This window comes from Oryctolagus cuniculus, chromosome 10 (assembly GCF_051225735.1).
Source record: "Oryctolagus cuniculus isolate XC-2025 breed Fujian yellow rabbit chromosome 10, ASM5122573v1, whole genome shotgun sequence".
NCBI lineage: Eukaryota > Metazoa > Chordata > Mammalia > Lagomorpha > Leporidae > Oryctolagus > Oryctolagus cuniculus.
Window position 1 is genome coordinate 119,379,405 of NC_142876.1, and position 19,426 is coordinate 119,398,830.

At 48.6% G+C, this 19,426-nt stretch overlaps 1 non-coding gene across 1 annotated transcript; it reads right to left on the minus strand.

The window, feature by feature from the left end:
* Window positions 1-5,636: 5,636 nt before the first annotated feature.
* Window positions 5,637-5,743, minus strand: LOC127487233 (U6 spliceosomal RNA). Its single transcript, XR_007913838.3, has one exon. It is a non-coding gene; the product is annotated as a U6 spliceosomal RNA (small nuclear RNA).
* Between the last annotated feature and the right edge of the window lie 13,683 nt (window positions 5,744-19,426).

Consider the following 19,426-nt stretch of genomic DNA (forward strand, 5'->3'; position numbering starts at 1 on the left):
TTTCCCAGGCCATTATCAGGGAGCTGGATCAGCAGTGGAGCAGCCAGGACCAAAACCAGCGCCCATGTGGGATGCTGGCCACCGGCGGTGGCTTAACCTGTTAAACCACAACGCTGGCCCCAAAGTTTATTTAAAAAAAATTTTTTTTTTTACTTGAGCCAACGTGTTGTGCAATGGGTTAAGCCACTGCTTGTGACACCGACATGCCAACGTCCCATATTCAGATCCCGAGTCCTGGCTGCCCCCCTTCTGGTCCAGCTTCCTGTTAACTTGCCTGGGATGTGGCAGAGGGTGGTTTAAGTACTTGTGCCCCTGTCACCCACTTGCAAGGCCAGGATGGAGCTAGTGTCTTCTGGCGTCGGCCTGGTGCAGTCCTGGCACTTGGGGCCATTTGAACAGTGAAGGAGAGTTGGCGCTCTCTGTCACTCTCCTTCTTTTGCTATCTCTCTCCTTTTCAAATACATAAACACAATATTTAAGTTTTTTTTTTTTATTTGAAAGGCAGATAGAACGAGATTTTTCGTCCCCTGGTTGACTCTCCAAATACCTGCCAATAGCCAAGCCTAAGCCAGGAGCCCAGAAGTCAATCCTGGTCTCACATGGGGGTGGCAGGAATGCAACCGCTTGATCCATCACCTCCTACTGCCCAGGTGGGCGTTAGCAGGAAGCTGGATTGGGAGCAGAGTGAGACCCAGGCACTCTAAAATGGAACGCAGGCTTCCCTCGCAGCATCTTAACCACTGCGGCAAATGCCTACCCTTTAAATGGACTTTTTAAGCTAAGTTTTTATGAAAGGAAGCTTTTCCAACACAACAAGAAGAAAATAACCCAATTAAAAGGGGGCCAAGGACTTAAAGAGAGATTTCACCGAAGATGCACGAGTGGCCAAGAAGCACAGGAAAGGATGTTAACATCGCTAGTCCTTAGGTGCAGATGAACCGCGGTGGGTAGCTAGACGTAGAAAACAGGCTGTTGGACGTTCTGGTGAGGAGGTGGAATGATGGGCCCCTGCCTTCTATTTGCCGGTGGGGGTGCAGAGTGGCATGACTACACTGGAAAACAGTTTAACCCACTTCAAGAAGTTAAACAGAATCTCCATGTCACCCAGCAAGTCCATTGCTGGGTATATACCCAGGAGAATTGAAGGCAGGTGTTCGAACAGAAACTACACAACTGTGCCTCACTGCATTATTCATATGGTCAAAAGTGGAGCCAATCCTTGGCCGGCACTGCGGCTCAATAGGCTAATCCTCCGCCTAGCGGCGCCGGCACACCAGGTTCTAGTCCCAGTCAGGGTGCCGGATTCTGTCCCGGTTGCCCCTCTTCCAGGCCAGCTCTCTGCTGTGGCCAGGGAGTGCAGTGGAGGATGGCCCAAGTGCTTGGGCCCTGTACCCCATGGGAGACCAGGAGAAACACCTGGCTCCTTGAAAAAACAAAACAAAACAAAAAACACCTGGCTCCTGCCTTTGGATCAGTGTGGTGCGGCGGCCATTGGAGGGTGAACCAACGGCAAATGGAGACCTTTCTCTCTGTCTCTCTCTCTCTCACTGTCCACTCTGCCTGTAAAAAAAAAAAAAAAAAAAAAGAAAGAAAGAAAGTGGAGCCAATCCAAACACCCGTAAGTGGTGAATGGATAGTAACTGTGGTCTGTCCATACAGTGGGTGTTTTCAGTCTCAGGAAAGAATACAGTTCAGACACATGCTACGATATAAATGGGCATCATGTAACATGATGCCAAGTGAAAAGCCAGATACTATATGTGTGGTTCCATTTATGTGACATGTCCGGAACGGGCAAGTTCATGGAGACAGCAGATCCGTGGCTGCTTAGAGCTGGTGGCAAAGGGAGATGGGGGTCTGCTAGCTAAAGGGAACAGGTTCATTTTGAGGTGACAAGAATGTTCTGGAATTAGTAGTGATGGCTAAACATAATTGGAAATACACCGAGAAACAGTTATACACTTTGAGACATTTTAAGTGATGAATCTTATGTTTTATCTTAAAAAAGTGGGTCTCGTGGGAAAGTCAGCTGCAGTTTCCCCATCTGCAGAACAGTGCTCCCTCCTAGAGCTGTTGGGAAGGGGAGCCAAGATCAGCACGTAAAATAGATGGTGGCCTTACAATGAGGACAGGGAGGGTGGGTTTTGGGGCATAACGGGTCAAGCTGCTGTTTAGGATACCTGCATCCCACATCAGACAGAGTGCCAGTTTCAGTCCCTGCTGCTCCCCTTCCGATCCAGCTTCCTGCTGATGGGTCTGGAAAGGCAGCACATGATGGTCCAAGTACCTGGGTCTCTTATCTCCCAGGTATAGAATTTCTGGCTCTTGGCTGTGCCATGGTTCAGCCCTAGCTATTGCAGGAATCAGTAGATGGAAGAACCCTGTCTCTGTTTCTTCTGTCTCTCTCTGTTGCTCTGCCTTTCAAATAAATGAATAAATACATCTTACAAAAACTGAGTGAAATGAAAGCAAAACAGTTAAGTTCTGCTCAGACACTGCTTCCTCCAACAGCTTAACAGGCTTGAATGTAGGGCCCATTTTCTGCTCTTTTTCTTCTTTTTTTTGTGGGGTGAAGAGGCAGAGAGTTGGAGTTCACATCCTCTGATTTAGTCCTCAAATGCTTACAATGACCAAGGCCAGACACAGGAGCTGGAAAGGCAATCCAATTGGGTCAGGACCCAATTACTTGAGCCATCACTTGTGCCTTCCAGGGGCTGCATTAGCAAAAAGCTGGGGTTAGGAGCCAGAACTGGAACTTAAACCCAGGTACCCTGAAGTGGGATGTAACCATCTTAACTGCTACAAATGAATGACCACCCTGCATTCTCTGTTCTTTAAATTTTCAAGAGCCCAACACTTAGGCCATCATCAGCCACCTCCTAGGCTCATCAGCAGGAAGCTGGACTGGAAACGGAGTAGCCAAGACTCTAACCAGAACTGTGATGTGGGATGCTACTGTGCCAAGCAGTGGTTCATCTTGTTGCACCGTAGCACCCACACTGAGCGTGCTATGGTTTGAATGTCTTTGGCTTCTGAACTCATGCAGTTGTTTAATGATTCCCAGGGCAATAAGTTAATACTAAGAAGGTGGAAATTCAGTTATGTTTAGGTGGTGGGCCTAGTGGAAGAACCTTAGGTCACTGAGAACATGACCTCAGAAGGCATTTCTCACCAGATATTGGTTATAAAAGCTTGCCTGATAGTTGGGCCCAGCTGCTTTCTCTCTGCTTCCTGGCTAATCATGTGCTCTTTCCTCCACCTGCACTGTGTGCGCCCTCTTTGCACCTGATGCCCTGTGCTGTCCCAGGACTCAGCCAGCAAGAATGCCATCACCAGGTGTCATCACTGATCTTGGACTGTGAATCTCCAAAACCGTGAGCTGAAATAACCCTTCATTCTTTTTTTTTATATTTTTTTTATAATTTTTTTTTGACAGGCAGAGTGGACAGTGAGAGAGACAGAGAGAAAGGTCTTCCTTTGCCATTGGTTCACCCTCCAATGGCCGCCGCGATCCGATGGCAGGAGCCAGGAGCCAGGAGCCAGGAGCCAGGTGCTTTTCCTGGTCTCCCATGGGGTGCAGGGCCCAAGCACCTGGACCATCCTCCACTGCACTCCCTGGCCACAGCAGAGAGCTGGCCTGGAAGAGGGGCAACCGGGAAACAATCCGGCGCCCCAACCGGGACTAGAACCTGGTGTGCCGGTGCCGCTAGGCGGAGGATTAGCCTAGTGAGCCGCGGCGCCGGCCTCCTTCATTCTTAAGTAGTAGGGTGGGGTGGGAGGTGGGGCAGCAGGAGGCCAGGGAGGCTGGGGAGGAGGGAGTGAAGGGAACAGGCATAAAAGATGAGGTGGGGTGAGCACATTGAATCGGTCCATGTTTACAAATTGCTATAATGTCTGATAGAGAAGAAAGACCACCCTGGCTGCTGCCTGCACAGTGGGAGGGGCAGGGGAGGAAACAGCTTCCCGGCTGTTTCCACGGTCCCTGTGAGAGATGGCGATGGCTGCGACGACGTCGGTAGAGGTGGCAGTGATGAGAATTGTCCAGTCTTGAGCTGTCTTTGCTGATGGGGTGAAGAATAGGACGCTTGAGGGTCAGAGCCAGCAGAATTGCTGGTCCAGAGTCACCCAGTTTTGCGGCTGGGTGGATGGAAGTTGGGCTAAAATGCCACGTGGAGGCGAAAGTAGACACATTTGGTCTTTAGGGTCCTGGCTTCTTACAAAGAGGAAAATTTTGTACTGATAATAAGCAATTGTTTATACCAGAGAGACCCTGATGACTTGCTGTGAAAGTGGACCCTATCTGGGAAGTGCCAGTTTGGGTCACGTAGCACAGTTCTATGCACACTGAAGCCTCTGATTTCTTTCTGACCAGCAGTAGTGGTTACATCCGACAGAGGGACACAAATTAGGAATTCAGTGGCAGTTGCTCCTGTGAACCCAGGTGTCTGTCTGCCCGCCCTGCCTGTTCTCAAGGTACAGGAAAGTCACACAGTGCAGCCACTCCCCTGCCCAGCCCTTGCAGGCACAAGGACTGTTAGTCACTTCTCCCTTCAGGTTATGAGACAATTACCTCCGTGTCTGTAAATCATATGCTTGTTGTGCCATTTCTTGCTTTTCCAATTTAAGGTTGCATCTTTGGGTGCTGCCATGGTACTTGAAATTTAGCCCTATTTATTTATTTATTTATTTATTTGAAAGGCAGAATGACAGACACACAGATAGGGAGAGACAGAGACAGACAGAAAGAGATATCTTTTACTCACTGGTTCAGAAATGGGCTGAGGCCAGGCCAAAACCAGGAGCCAGCAACTCTGTTCGGGTCTCCCATGTAGGTAGCAGGGACCTGAATACTTGGGCCATCTTCCAATGCTTCCCAGGTAGCAGGGAGCTGGATTGGATGTGGAACAACCGGGACTCAAACAGACACTCCAGTATGGATGTGGGTGGTGGCTCTTCAAATGCTGTTCTTAAAGGCCTAGGCCAGATATGGGAAAGATAGAAAACACAAGGAGCATGCACCTGCCTTTGAGGACAGACCCAAACTTGAATCCTGGTGGCGCCATTCTGTGGAAAGTTACCTTTGCTCTCTGCAATGGAGAGAGCCAGGAGCCAGGATCTCCATCTGGGTCTCCCATGTAGGTGGCAGGGACCCAAGTACCTGGACCATCTTCTGCTGCCTTCCCCAGCACATTAGCAGAGTTGGCTCAGAAGTGGAACAACTGGGACTCCAAGTTGCACTCCAGTATGGAATGTCCTCATCCCAACCTGCAGCCCCAAAGTTTAGCTTCCTGGTTTTCTATTTATTTATTTATTTTCAATTTTTTTCTAAAGATTTCATTTGCTTCTTTGAGAGGTAGAGTTACAGACAGTGAGAGGAAGAGACAGAGAGAAAGGTCTTCCTTCTGCTGGTTCACTTCTCAAATGGCTGCAATGGCTGGAGCTGTGCTGATCTGAAGCCAGGAGCCAGGAGCTTCTTCCCAGTCTCTCACACAGGTGTAGGGGCCCAAGCACTTAGGCCATCTTCTACTGCTTCCCAGGCCATAGCAGAAAGCTGGATCAGAAGAGGAGCAGCCGGGATTAGAACCAGCACCCATATGGGATGCTGGTGCCACAGGCGGAGGATTAACCTACTGTGCAAAAATATGGAACGATTCACGAATCTGCATGTCATCCTTGTGTAGGGGCCATCCTAATCTTCTTTGTATCGTTCCAATTTTAGTATATGTGCTGCTGAAGCGAGCACTTTTTTTTTTAAACATTTATTTACTTGAAAGTCAGAGTTATACAGAGAGAGAGGGAGAGACAGAGAGAGGAGCTTCCATCTGCTGGTTCACTCCCCAAATAGCTGCAATGGCCAGGATTGGGTCAGGCCAAAGTCAGGAGCTAGGAGATTCTTCTGGCTCTCCCAGGTGGGTGCTTTCCCCGGGCACATTAGCAGGGAGCTGTATAGGAAGTAGAGCAGCCGGCGCCGCGGCTCACTAGGCTAATCCTCCGCCTAGCGGCGCCAGCACACCGGGTTCTAGTCCTGGTCGGGGTGCTGGATTCTGTCCCGGTTGCCCCTCTTCCAGGCCAGCCCTCTGCTATGGCCAGGGAGTGCAGTGGAGGATGGCCCAAGTGCTTGGGCCCAGCACCCCATGGGAGACCAGGAGAAGTACCTGGCTCCTGCCATCGGATCAGCGAGGTGTGCCGCGGCGGCCATTGGAGGGTGAACCAACGGCAAAGGAAGACCTTTCTCTCTGTCTCTCTTTCTCTCACTGTCCACTCTGCCTGTAAAAAAAAAAAAAAAAAAAAAGGAAGTAGAGCAGCCAGGACTCGGACCAGTGCCCGTATGGGATGCCGGGGTCATAGGTGGTGGCTTAACCTGCTGTGCCTCAGTGCCGACCCACATTTAGTTTCTTAAATTACCACCTTCCTGTTTCCGTCCTCCTTTTCCTGCAGTTACAGTTTGTTTCTTTACATTACATTTACCGTTGTACGTTTAAGTGGTACAGTAGCCATCCTGTTCTGCTGTGTACATACGGCGTCTCTTTATCCCCCATACTGTAAGGTGAGGGTTTCCTTAACACTCCCAGCCTTCCGTGTGCCTTCCAGTCTGTTTTGTCACAAGAAGATCTACCTGGTTGGCCGCATTCCTGTGGGGATGGAACTGAAAGTAGGGGTGTCCTTGTGCCTGCCTCTCACTCAACAAGCTGCTGAAACTACATCTGTCCCAAAGACAGAGTTTTGAGAGCTCATTGGGAAATGGGAGATGTGTCTGCTATCCTTTTAATGAAATGATAGCCTAGGAGTCCAGGAACCCTTAACCCAAAGGACTTTAGTCCTGCTGGGAGTTAACAACCCGAGGGGAAAACAACCAGCTTTGGCCCCGCCCTGAACAAACAGAGGTTGGTTTGCTTTTCCCATGCACTTGTGAGCCACAGCCTATAAAACTTCTTCAGTAACAGAACCCCTGTGAGAGCTCCAGGTGGAATTAGTGACATCACAGTGAGTCTTCAGGAGAATGTTTGGGAACTTTATTGTTCTCCTGAATTACCTACTGATAAGTAGGTTGACTTAACAGCAACTGTGTGTTTGGAAAGGAAGTGTGTCTCTGTTGTAATTGAGATTGAAGAGCAGGTCATCCGCAGGGAGGTGGAACACCCCTGCCACCTAGTGGTCACTCGTGGTGTGACACTGCAGCATTTTCCAAGAGCAGCAAACGGGACAGGACTGGACAAATCCAGTGAGCGATCTGGCTCAGAGAAACTTTATTTCTTTTCCCCTTTGTGTCATCCTTTGTGTCATCAGAACTAAAAGAACACTGACAAGGGAGGGTGTTGCAGGTGAACAAGAGCAGCCACGACGTCTCTGGGAGGAAGCGGCGGCCGCAGAGGAAGCAGGAAGCTCTGCAAGCCGAGGCAAGGGCAGCAGGGGGCTGTGGTCCCTGCGGGCACCACCCTGTCCAAGTGAAGCACAGCAGCAGCCGGGTTGAGGGTCAGTGAAGACAGAGCCCCGCAGGCTCGGGCTCACTGGACAGCAGCAGCGCTGGAGGCCACGGCTTCCCCACAAGCTCAGCAGGCGCCTTGGAACAGCGGTAGTAATCCACGTTTATGAGTGCAGAGCGCATGCAGGCATGCAGGCGTCCGCATCTGTGGAATCTGGTTCCAGGATCCACCCCCGATCCTTCCGCCGAGGAAACCGAGATCCATGAATGCTCAAGTGCCTTATAAAAACGGGGTCATACTTGCATGTCGCCTGTCACAGCCTCCCATGGGTGCCTTTAACTCAAGACCTAGTACAATGTGACCGCTTTGTAAGTGTTGTGCTGTGTTGTTTAAGGAATAATAATGAGGAAGAAGTCTGAACATGTTCAGTGCAGATGGAATTTTTTAAGAAAGAAAACCATTTTCCGTCTGGCAAATGTGGAGCCTTCCCTTGCACAGGCCACTGATACTAGGCCCAGGCAGCGCTTCCTGCGTCCTCACAGGCCTGTGAGTGCCGTGTTGTTGTCAGTCCCATTCAACGCTGATGAACACTAGCTTACCAGCCCTCGTATTATGATTGCCAGTAAGGATCCCTTCACTTACTCATCTTTTCTTAGGCCCCTTTCATTGGAATAAGCTGGGAGAAGCAAGAATTAGGTGTGTGTATGTACATACTTATTCCAAATATGTCTTTTATTTTTTTAAAAAGATTTATTTATTTGGAAGGCATAATGATAGAAAGAGAGAGACAGATTGAGATCTTCCATTTGCTGGGTCCCTTCTCAAATGGCTGGAGTAGTCATGACTGGGCCAGGCTGAAGCTGGAAGCCAGGAGCTTCGTCCAGGTCTCCCATGTGGGTGTCACGGCCCCAACGACTTGGGCCATCTTCTACTGTGTTCCCAGGTGCGTTAGCAGGGAGCTGGATCAAAGGCAGAGCAGGCAGGACTTGAACCTGCACTCCAGAGGCTTAACTTGCTGCACCATGATGGTGGCCCTTACCTCTTTACTAACAGAGAAGATTGTTGGGTGTTTATTTAGCAAGGCTTTGTTAGCATTTTGCATTGTCACCTCTATCTGAGATACCTGGAGGACTATTTCTTTAAACTGCTTACTAAGCAATCAGTTCTGGTGGGACCTTCCAAGCTTTTGTTCTGGTGGGATGGAGGCAGGGACAGACTCATCCTTTTAATCTAGCATCTCAGGACCCTAGGATGCTGGTGCTTTATCCCAGCCTTCATTCTTCTACCCCCTTCCATGAAGTCTCTCTATCCATACGTACCCTTGCCCTTCTCTCCTTCCCTTTCTTACCTCTTTTCTTTATTGTGATCATTAAGTGAGATCTTCCCTACTGACAGGTAAGCTCCAGGAAGGAGGGCATGCTGTTTGCTCAGGACAGTGCCCAGCACACAGAAGGAGTACAGTGTGTGTGTGTGTGTGTGTGTTGCATACAGTGAGTAATGCATGTGGAGCACTTTGCACGGTGTCCAGCGTAGGCTAAATGATGCTCAGTAGACGCAAGCTGTGACAGATGAGTTCTGAAACACGAGATTGTTCACATTTCTCTCTTAAAATGTTTGATTATTTTTAGTCTCTCTCCCTGCTTCCCCTTCTCTGCCTCTTTGTTCTGTTTCATCTTCGGTTGTCATTACATACTCTCTTTACTGTCGTCTGCCAGGGCCCCTCATAGGTATTATTGTGCCCTACTTCAGAGGATGTGTAGAGAAAGGGCTCTGGAGCCTTGATCTTGGGTGAAATGGGTCTATGTGTGATCCTTAACCAGCGTAGGACTGCACACAACATTCTGATGTTGAGGGGAGGCTAATTCTAGTGCTACTGAATGTTTTAACCAGGAGCCTAGATGATTGAAAATGACAAGCTTATTAAGTTATGTCCTAACAAATGCCTGACTGCACATGTCTGTGAGCGCGTGGGTGTTTTCATGCCTGCTGGTGAGTAATCAGGCTCCTCTTGGCAGTAGAAATGTGAGCAGAGTCAAGTGGGACTGATTCAGCCTGTTTTCTCTTCTCCTTTCTCTACACCAAGGAGTGGAAATGTACCATCATGCTGTCCAAAGGTTCTTTCTCAGGCTGGTAGGGTTACAGAATCCTTGCGGAAATGCAAGCTGAGATGGTGGAAATCAGATTCCCAAGGCCCTTCATGGCTTGTCCAGGTAAATCCCATGCATTTTAAAAAGTCTGACTTCCCAGGGCTAGATGGGAGAACAAGAAGCTTCGAACCTGTCAGCAGAACCAGTTTAAAGCTGTCTCCATTTCCTGGGGCTACTGCTCCACCACCTCTTTCCTGCCGGTTGCCATTCAGTTGATCAGGAGTGTTCTGCTCTGCAGGCCACTGGCTGAGGTCCTTAGGCCTGAGCGGAGCAGCTTCACTCTGGTTCTCAATGCAGCCTTGCTTGGGTTTAGTTTCTGCTCACAGGTATCTCAGGCCTCTTAGCTCTGCTGAAGTTTAACAGAGACCGTGTATGGTCTTCTCCCTACCCATCAGCACCATTTTTTTAAAGATTTATTTATTTATTTGAAAGGCAAAATTACAGATGGAGAGGAGAGACAGAAAGGTCTTCCATCTGCTGGTTCACTCCCCAAATGGCTGTAACGGCTGGAGCTTTGCCCATCCGAAGCCAGGAGCCAAGAGCTTCTTCCAGGTCTCCCATGTGGTGGGTGCATGGGCCCAGATGCTTGGGCCATCTTCCACTGCTTCCCCAGCCATAGCAGAGAGCTGGATTGGAAATAGAGCAGCCAGGACTTGAACTGGCGCCTATAGGGGATGCTGGTGCTGCAGACCTGGCCTTTTTCCCTATCTATCAGTGCCGTGTTTTAAAAATTGGAAGTTGGGAGGAAAAAGAGTCTTTGAGCTTCTCTGTCCTTTCCCTTCAGGGTTTCTTTTAGCTGCTCTGTTCTCGTTCCTCTCTTCAAACATCTGATTCGTTTATGGTGATAATTTTCAAGTCTCTTTACTAATTAACTCACTTAGTACACCTAGTAAATCACTCTAGACTCAGGTAGGGAGATTCTGAGGCACTCACACCATTCATTCTTCTTTTTAAAGATTTGTTTATTTATTATTATTATTATTATTATTATTATTATTTTTGACAGGCAGAGTGGACAGTGAGAGAGACAGAGAGAAAGGTCTTCCTTTTGCCGTTGGTTCACCCTCCAATGGCCGCCGCAGCCGGCGTACCGCGCTGATCCGATGGCAGGAGCCAGGTACTTCTCCTGGTCTTCCATGGGGTACAGGGCCCAAGCACTTGGGCCACCCTCCACTGCACTCCTGGGCCATAGCAGAGAGCTGGCCTGGAAGAGGGGCAACCGGGACAGAATCCGGCGCCCCGACCGGGACTAGAACCCAGGGTGCCGGCGCCGCAAGGCGGAGGATTAGCCTAGTGAGCCGCGGCGCCGGCCGTTGTTTATTTATTTGAAAGGTGCAGTGACAGAGAAATCTTCCATCCACTGGTTCGCTTCTCAAATACCTGCAATATCTGGGGTTAGGCCAGGCTGAAGCCAGGACCCTGGAACACCATCAGGCCTCTCATGTTGGTAGCAGAAACCCAAGTACTTGGATCATCATCTGCTATCTGCCAGGCACATTCGCAGAGAGCTGGATCAGAAGCATAGAGTAGCCCAGACTTGAATCGGCACTCTGATAGGAAATGCAGGCATCTCAGACACAGCTCAATCCTCTGTGCCTCAATGTCTGTCCCAGACCATTTGTTCTTGGACATCCTTCCTTAATTGGGCAAAAAAAAAAAAAAAAAAAAAAAAAAACCAGGAAAACTGTTTCATCCATGCTACTTCCCATGGGGAAGAATTTAGTGGTAGCAAAGGTGACAAAGGAACAAAATAACAATCAAAAATGGAACACCATGGCACTTATGCATGAATGAAATGATCAAAATAGAAAAGCAGTGTTATTTGGCACTTGAAATAACACATGCAAGAAGGGCTATAAATGAAACTGAAAACACTATGAAGTATTAAATAAAAACCTTTCTGGAAATTGTGGAAACTCCAGCGACCTCTGTTCTCACGTGTCAGCAGGAATGTACACCAATGCCAAAGTTTCTGTGGAAGCCAAAGCTTTGAATAGTTGGTAGTGCTGTACTGTTTTTTTTTTTTTTTGAGTGTGTGTGTGTGTGTAAATATGAAATTTTAATTACAGTTAATAATTAATGAAGGAGGCTATTGAGTACTTAGTAAAAATGAAAGTCCCTCACCTTGCATGGCACTTGCTCTACTACTTGAAGAAAGAGCTGGCATTTTCATGTTGTTTTTAAATAATTTTAATTTATTTAATTTATTTGAAAGGCAGAGAGCAGGAAGAGAGAGAGAGTGTGTATGTCAGAGAATGTCAGAGAGACAAAGAGAGATCTTCCACCCTCTGGTTCACTCCCCGAATACCCACAACAGGCAGGACTGGGCCAGGCCCAAGCCTGGAGACAGAAACTCAGTCTGGATGTCTCCCATATGGGTGGCAGTAACCTGAGTCCTTGAGCCATCGTCTGCGCATTAGCAGGAAGCCTGAACAGAGAGCAGAGCTGGGCCTTGAATCCTTGTACTCTAATATAGGATATGTGCATCCCAGGCAGGGGCTTACCGTGGCACCAAGCACTCGTCAGAAGGCTTCCATTTTTAAATCTCTGCATGCTTCGTGTGGAAGGTTCTGGTGGGCCATGGTTGTGCTTGGGAACGCTAGCCTAAATGGCAATGACAGCGTTGCTTCTGAGCCCGTGTGCTCCTCCAGGGCTTTGAAAGACAGGCTGATCTGTGCGTTTAAATGACCATGCTACTGGCAGAAGGATGATCACCGGGTAGTGCTCTTCCGGAGGAAGACTCGGTAGCAGTGTCCGTCTTGGAGAGGTGCGTCCTTATCAGCCTGGAAATTCCACTCCCAAAGAAAAAGTTACAACAAAAGTACATGAAAAAGGTATTTATCACAGTGCATTTTTTTAAATTGGGCATTTAGAAAGAAACCTAAAAGCTCCAGTAATAGAAGATTATTTCAGCAAGTGATGGCATTTGCATCCAATCAGGTACTGTGTTTTCATTGTCAGAGATGACAACAAAGAGACTACTGACAGGAAAATTGTTCACCAACACCATTTTTTTTTTTAAAGATTTATTTATTTGGAGCGAAAATTAGAGAAAGGGAGGGAAAGACACAGGGAGGTCTTCCATCTGCTGATTCACTTCTGGAATGACCACAACAGCCCCAACAGCCTGAAGGTTCATCCGGATCTCCCACATGGGTGCAGAGCCCCAAGCACTTTGGCTGTCTTCCACTGCTTTTCCAGGCACGTCAGCAGGGTGCTGGATCGGAAGTAGAGCAGCAGGGACTTGAACGGACATGCCCGTATGGGATGACAGCACTGCCGGAAGTGGCCCCATCTGCTATACCACAACACTGGCCCCCACAATACTAATTCTTGAAAGTAGGATCTATCACAGAACTCATAATCCAAGGGAATATTCATGGAACATGGCTGGCAGATGGCTGGCACATGGAACATGGCATGAATATTCCCTTGGAATATTCACAGAACATGGCACATGGTATGTAATGTAATGCTCAAAGTCTTTTTTTAATTCTCAGTACAATAAGTGCATATTATTTCTTTGAAAACAAAAAAGCATTTACACACACTTGAAGTGAAGATCACTCTGGTGGCAGTAAGAACATGAGGAATGAGCAAGAGGTTTATTTTGGACGTTCAGGCAAAGACGATGTGAGAGAGAACCAAGGTCCTGGTGGAGCAGAGGGGAAGAAGGGGCTCGTTTCCAGCATGGTCAGCAGTCCCGTGAGAACCCTAAACACACCCCACACCTTCAAGTCAGCAATGGTCTTTGAAGCCAACGTGACTCATCCGCATCATTGCAGTTCCTTCCAGACTCACTTAAAGGAACTCCGAGCCAACTCTGAGGACAGCATTTGGTTTTCTGGCTGGTCTAGCTGAGTTCATGGAAGTGCAGTTCACTGGGACAGAGAATGTAGGAGGAGGCCCGAGGCTGTGGAGGGAGATGATGGATGCAGTTTTGGGCATGTGTAGGTTGAGGAGCTTGTGGGGCCTGTGCAAAGCTGTGGTCTGTGTTCAGGGTTCTGGTCAATAGGAATAGCATCGGAAATCATCAATACACACAGAAGCTTCCAAAAGGATATGTGAAACTCCCATCTTTTAATTCTGTTTTCCACAAAGTTTTTGAAGGCCCTGCACATGGGTGATTGTTAAAAAGCTTCCCAGCTTTGGTCCCTGCTCAATGTCCAGGGCTCTGGTTAAGGCTAGCAGCTCTGCCCATTGTGCTGACCAGCCCACTGGGAGGGCCTTGATTCTGTTGTTTCTGTGTCCACCACATACCCTGGTGGGAAAACTCCCTTCCTTCAAACAGGCACCAGAGACTTGGGAGGATCCAGTTTATTATGCCTGTGGGCTCAGCTGGAATCATTTCCCGAGAGCTGAGCAACAGTCCCAATTTTCTTACCATATACACAGGTTCATCAGCATCATGCCTTAGCTGTGGTGGGTTTACATTGCAGCCTGCATGACTCAGGACCACACTGCCAGTGGTCAGTATGCTTGTGAAAGAGATACCGCGGCAGATTCATTAGGACAGATGTATGACTGGAGTTTACAGAAACAGAGCTTAGGACGTCGTCCCTCCCTAGATCACAGTGGCAACTGTTTCAGTGGTTAACTGCAAGCAGCCACTTTTCAAGGTTTGTGTTGGTGGTGGTGGTGGGGGGTCCGCCTTTCTTTCTTTGTCTCTGGTTGTGGCTGTATTTCCTCCACACAAACTTCATGTGTTTCATACTACAACTTCAGGAATATAGTGATTCTTCCTGCCACACCCACCCTCCCACCCCTCCTCCCAGGACTTTGGTCTTATAAGAGGACAGTTCCCCACCCTCCTTTATTTTTTTTTTAAAGATTTATTTTATTTGAAAGATTGAGTTAAAGAGTGAGGTAGAGTGAAAGAGAGAGCGAGAGCGAGAGAGAGAGGTATTTCATCCACTGGTTCATTCCCCAAATGACTGCAATGGCCAGAGCTGAGCTGATCCGAAGCCAGGAGCCTGGAGCTTCTTCTAGGTCTCCCACGCAGGTGCGGGGGCCCAAGGTCTTGGGCCATGCTTTGCTGCTTTCCCAGGCCATAGCAGAGAGCTGGATCAGAAGTGGAGCAGCCGGGACTCAAACCGGTGCCCACGTGGAATGCTGGCACTGCAGGCCGTGGCTTTAACCTGCTGTGCCTCAGCGCCGGCCCCTACCCCCTTCCTTTATGAGAACACTTGCCTTCTGAAAACTGAGAAGAGGGCCCTCACTAGAACCCAAGAATATGAGCACCCAGATCTCACACTTCCCGCCTCCAGAATTCTGGGGCAGTGAATGTCTTGTTCAGCAGCTCAGTCTGTGGACATTTGGTTATGACAGCCCAAGCTGCCTAAGGCACCAGCTGGCCAGGATTTGTGGAGATTTTCTTTTGGCCCCACTGTCTCTTCTAATGGTCCAATCTTTTTTTTTTTTTTTTTTTAAGGAACTCTCCTATCTACCACGCAGGGTAGTGGAACCTGACTGTGGGCCCAGTGTGGCATCTCTTCCATGGGGCCCTTGCATATCAAGGAACAGGCTGGGTACCAGTTCCATTGTTCCTAATCCTTCCTCCCAACCCTGGCTAAGAAAACCATTGAGTGTGGGTTTGCTCAGAGCAGGGGATGGACCACTAGGCTGTCTGCAGCCTTAGGTGTCATCTGTGACTTGGAATCCTCACTTACCCCCAAGTAGTGAAATAAAAGACATTAAAGGGAGGGCTGTAGGTCTCCAGCTCAGAATTTTAGTTCCTGGGTTTTATAAAACAAGGTGAATGTCAGAGTGAACAAAGCTCAGACTCCTGGAAGGAATGAGGCAGCTCCACTCTAGCCCTCTGTTAGGCTAACTTCATTTGGAGCCCCAAATGGAAGCCATACGAATATCCCTATCATTTTGCATCTGTCACTTTATTATTATTGGGTTTCCATCTGCACGCTCCGAAGCAGGAGGGGGGAAGAGAAGACAGAGGGAAATAATGAATTCTTCAGAGAAATAGTGCCAGATATTAAATTCACAAGCAAAATGGGTTGAAAAGAATGAGGCAGAGATGACAGAAGCGTGAAAGCAGCGAGTGTGACACTGGAGACAGTCTCTGGGAAGCGCTGGTGACATCGTGAGTGTCTTCAGAGTGCCTGTCAGTCCCGCCAGCACGATTGAGCTCCTGACCTGCATTTCCCTCGCTGCTCTCCGTTCCGTCCCCTCTCGTTTCCGTGTGTCTTGCCCTTGTAGTCGTTTACAGAATGCAAGCTGATGACCCATGGTGAGATTTTCCTTTCCTTTGGTGATAATGATCCTGTCACCCCAGGTTCCTACTTCAGTGTAGTGTGAAGAGCCTTAGGCTGATTGATGGAGATGAGTGGGCGAACGAGATGAGGATTATACTCCAGGGCCCATTCATCTTGCTGTCCCAGAGGACCGAAGCTGGGAAACATCTGACAGCCCTGCATTCTTGGGGTCAGCTTGAAATGCAGGGTGCCAACTATCAGTCCCTACCTCAGATGCATTTTATTTGCAATTAGTTGCCATAGTTTAAATATTAGGATATTTCCTTTTCTCTCTCTTTTTAAAAATGATTTATTTATTTACTTGAAAGGCACAGCATCAGAGCAGGTGGGGGGGAGAGGGAAAGAAGAAGAAGAAGGAGAAGAATAAGAGGAAGAAGAGGAAGAAGAGAGAGCTAGATCTCCCATCTGCTGGTTCTCCCTCCAAATAGTTGCAACAGTGAAGGCTTGGCCAGGCCAAGGCCAGGAACTCCATCTGGGTTTCTCACACGGGTGGAGGAGCCCAGTGCTTGCGCCATCATCTGCATCCTTCAGGGATGCATTAGCAGGAAGCTGGATTGGAAGCAGAGCAGCAAGTACTCAAATGGTGCCCCGATATGGGATGCTGGTGTCCCAAGTGATGGCTTAACTTGTGCCACAATGCCACCCTGCCTGTTCCTCTCTTCTCTCTCTTTTTTAAGTGCTTAGGAATATATGCAGAACTATACAGCTTTACAGTTAAAACTTCATTCACTTCATAATTGCAACTCTACGAACCTGGTGATTCTTCCCACAGTCCCACAGTGCCTACCCTCCCACCCCTCTTCCTCCTTCCTCTCTATTACCACTTTTTTTTTTTTTTACTGAGATCTGTTTTCAGTTGACTTTATACATGTATGATTAACTCTTTCTCAAGTAGAGAGTTCAACAAATAGTATTAAAAACAAAAACAAACAAACAAAAAAACCTGTTCCTCAACAGTCAAGACAAGGGCTATTGAAGTCATTGCTTCTCCAGTCAAGACAAGGGCTATTGAAGTCAGTGCTTTTCCAAGTGTCATTTCACTTCTACAGATTGCCTTCTATTCAGCCTGCCTGTTTCTGTTTAAAAACTGGAAGAATGCTGGACCCGATCTCAGCCTGGAACCACTGGTAGATGCTGTGTGAGTGAGTCACTGCCCTTTAGTGCGGACATGAGCTCGCCGCTGTCTCCACTGTACACGCACTCACGTTGGCCAGCACAAGCTGGAGTTTGTATTCCTTGGTCAGTAGGTTAGAAACTAGGATTTATTGAATGCCTGAACCACTGTACCTTGTAATTTACATGTTTTAAAAATCTCCTTTGATTTCCTAAGAAGCACTCAGATTTAAACTCCATGACTAGAGGGACCATTGTAAGAAAAAGGGGTGCAGATTGGTGCCTCCCCGCAGGGACACCAAATGTGAGAAACAGGGCGCAGAACAGAGCAGAGACAGAATACAAACTCACAGCCAAAGACAGTAAACTCGCAGAGGTCGACCAACTTCAAGCCTGCACACAGACCGTGGGGGGCCAGACCCCAGGAGATGGGCTTTTTTATATTTTAGGTGGGCTTGGGGTGGAGGTGGGGGTCAGTGGGTAGAGGTGAGTTTTCCCATGCAGGTGTTTCAAGTTTGGCCTGCAGGTTTCCAAACCTGGGGAAGAATGCAGGAAGTGGGGTGGGAACAGTGGGGTGTGAGACTGAATTGGGATTGAGGGACAAGGGGTAAATTCTATCTACCTTTTGGGGAATGAGCTAGAACGGCTGAGGCCTATGTCCTTGTTCCATCAGTCTTGTCTCTGGGTGTGGATAAGGAGATGGGGCACTGGTTTCTTTCTGGCTACTTCTGCTGACACAGGATGTAGACGTGGGGCGGGATCTGAGGGAGGATCTATACTTGGGATTGAATTGATTGACGGAGAGCACTCTTGTGTTGCTCCTGTGAGATGGCTTGAGGTAGAGCAGTCAATCGTTCCTGCAAGAACCTTTGGGATAAGTTAATTATGCGTGGTAGAAATAGGAGCACTATGATTATGGGGATAAAAGGCTTGCCCATGGCAGAAAAGATGGTCAAAATGAGGCAGTGTTGTCTTGGGAATAGCTCTGATTAGCGTTCGTTTTTTTTTTTGTTTTGTTTTGTTTTGTTTTTTGTTTTGACAGGCAGAGTGGACAGTGAGAGAGAGAGAGACAGAGAGAAAGGTCTTCCTTTGCCGTTGGTTCACCTTCCAATGGCTGCCGCAGCCGGCATGCTGCGGCCGGCGCACCACACTGATCCGATGGCAGGAGCCAGGTGCTTCTCCTGGTCTCCCATGCGGGTGCAGAGCCCAAGCACTTGGGCCATCCTCCACTGCACTCCCGGGCCATAGCAGGGAGCTGGCCTGGAAGGGGGGCAACCGGGACAGAATCCGGTGCCTGGACCGGGACTAGAACCCGGTGTGCTGGCACCACAGGCGGAGGATTAGCCTATTGAGCCGCGGCACCGGCCCTGATTAGCATGTTTTTAAAATGCCTTTGATGTCATCTCTTACCACAACTGATTTATTGGTGTGAAAGCAACATTCTTCACCCAAGAAGAGGTGAAGTCCTCCTCTCCTGGCCATGAGGAGGTCTAGTCCCCAGCAGTTCTGGAGAACTACTGCTGCCAATGGATCCCTCTGACCCTGGAGGGGAGACAGTGGCTGTGCTAGGCCGTTTCTATTCTCTCTGAGACTGAGAGATAAACCTTCAATAGGAAGTATAAACAGAAGGTGGAAAAGCACATCTGTGTAGGTGTGAAGTCAGAGATCTCCCTGCAGCCAGCAATCTGAGATGAGGTTGGGAAGGTGGACTGGAGAGATGAAGAATTATTTGGAGAACTCGTGGAATTCAGGAATCGTCAGGGACGCGAGGCGGCTCCTCCGGTATTGCAGGGTGCCGCGTCAACCTCAGAGAGGTGGGTCCTGTGGGAGTAGACTTATATGAGGGAGATGTTACTAGTTTTAGTGAAGTAAAATGTACCTGGGGGCTGCCCCTGAGTGTGGCAGCGGTGGGGGTAGTTAATATCACCTGGTAGGTAGGGCCTGCTCCATTTTGGCTTTAGAGCAGCCTCATTTTGTTTTGATGAACCCAGTCAGCGGGTTGAAAGGTGGGAGGGTAGTTGAGAGGTAGAGTGGCTGTTTGGGTAGATGTGTGTCTGCGTAGGCCCATAAGTGAGAGCGCGGCGAGTTCATATTCTGTCTCCTCTGTTCTGCATCCTTTTTCTTACATTTGGTGCGTGTGTGAGGTGGCACCAATCTGTGCCTCTTCTCCTTACAGCCATGCCTGCTTCTATAAGCACTGTGAGAAGGCTCAACGCTTACATATCCAGGGTGCATGACAGGGGTACACGGGTGTTTGTTAAAGAAACGTGTGTGTGAGTGAATGAATGAAGCAGTTGTTTTACCCCATTAAAATTCTTCTTATCATGTGTTGTATTTATTTGAAAGGTAACGGACAGGCCGGCGCTGCGGCTCAACAGGCTAATCCTTTGCCTAGCGGCGCCGGTACACCTGGTTCTAGTCCCGGTCGGGGTGCCGGATTCTGTCCCGGTTGCCCCTCTTCCAGGCCAGCTCT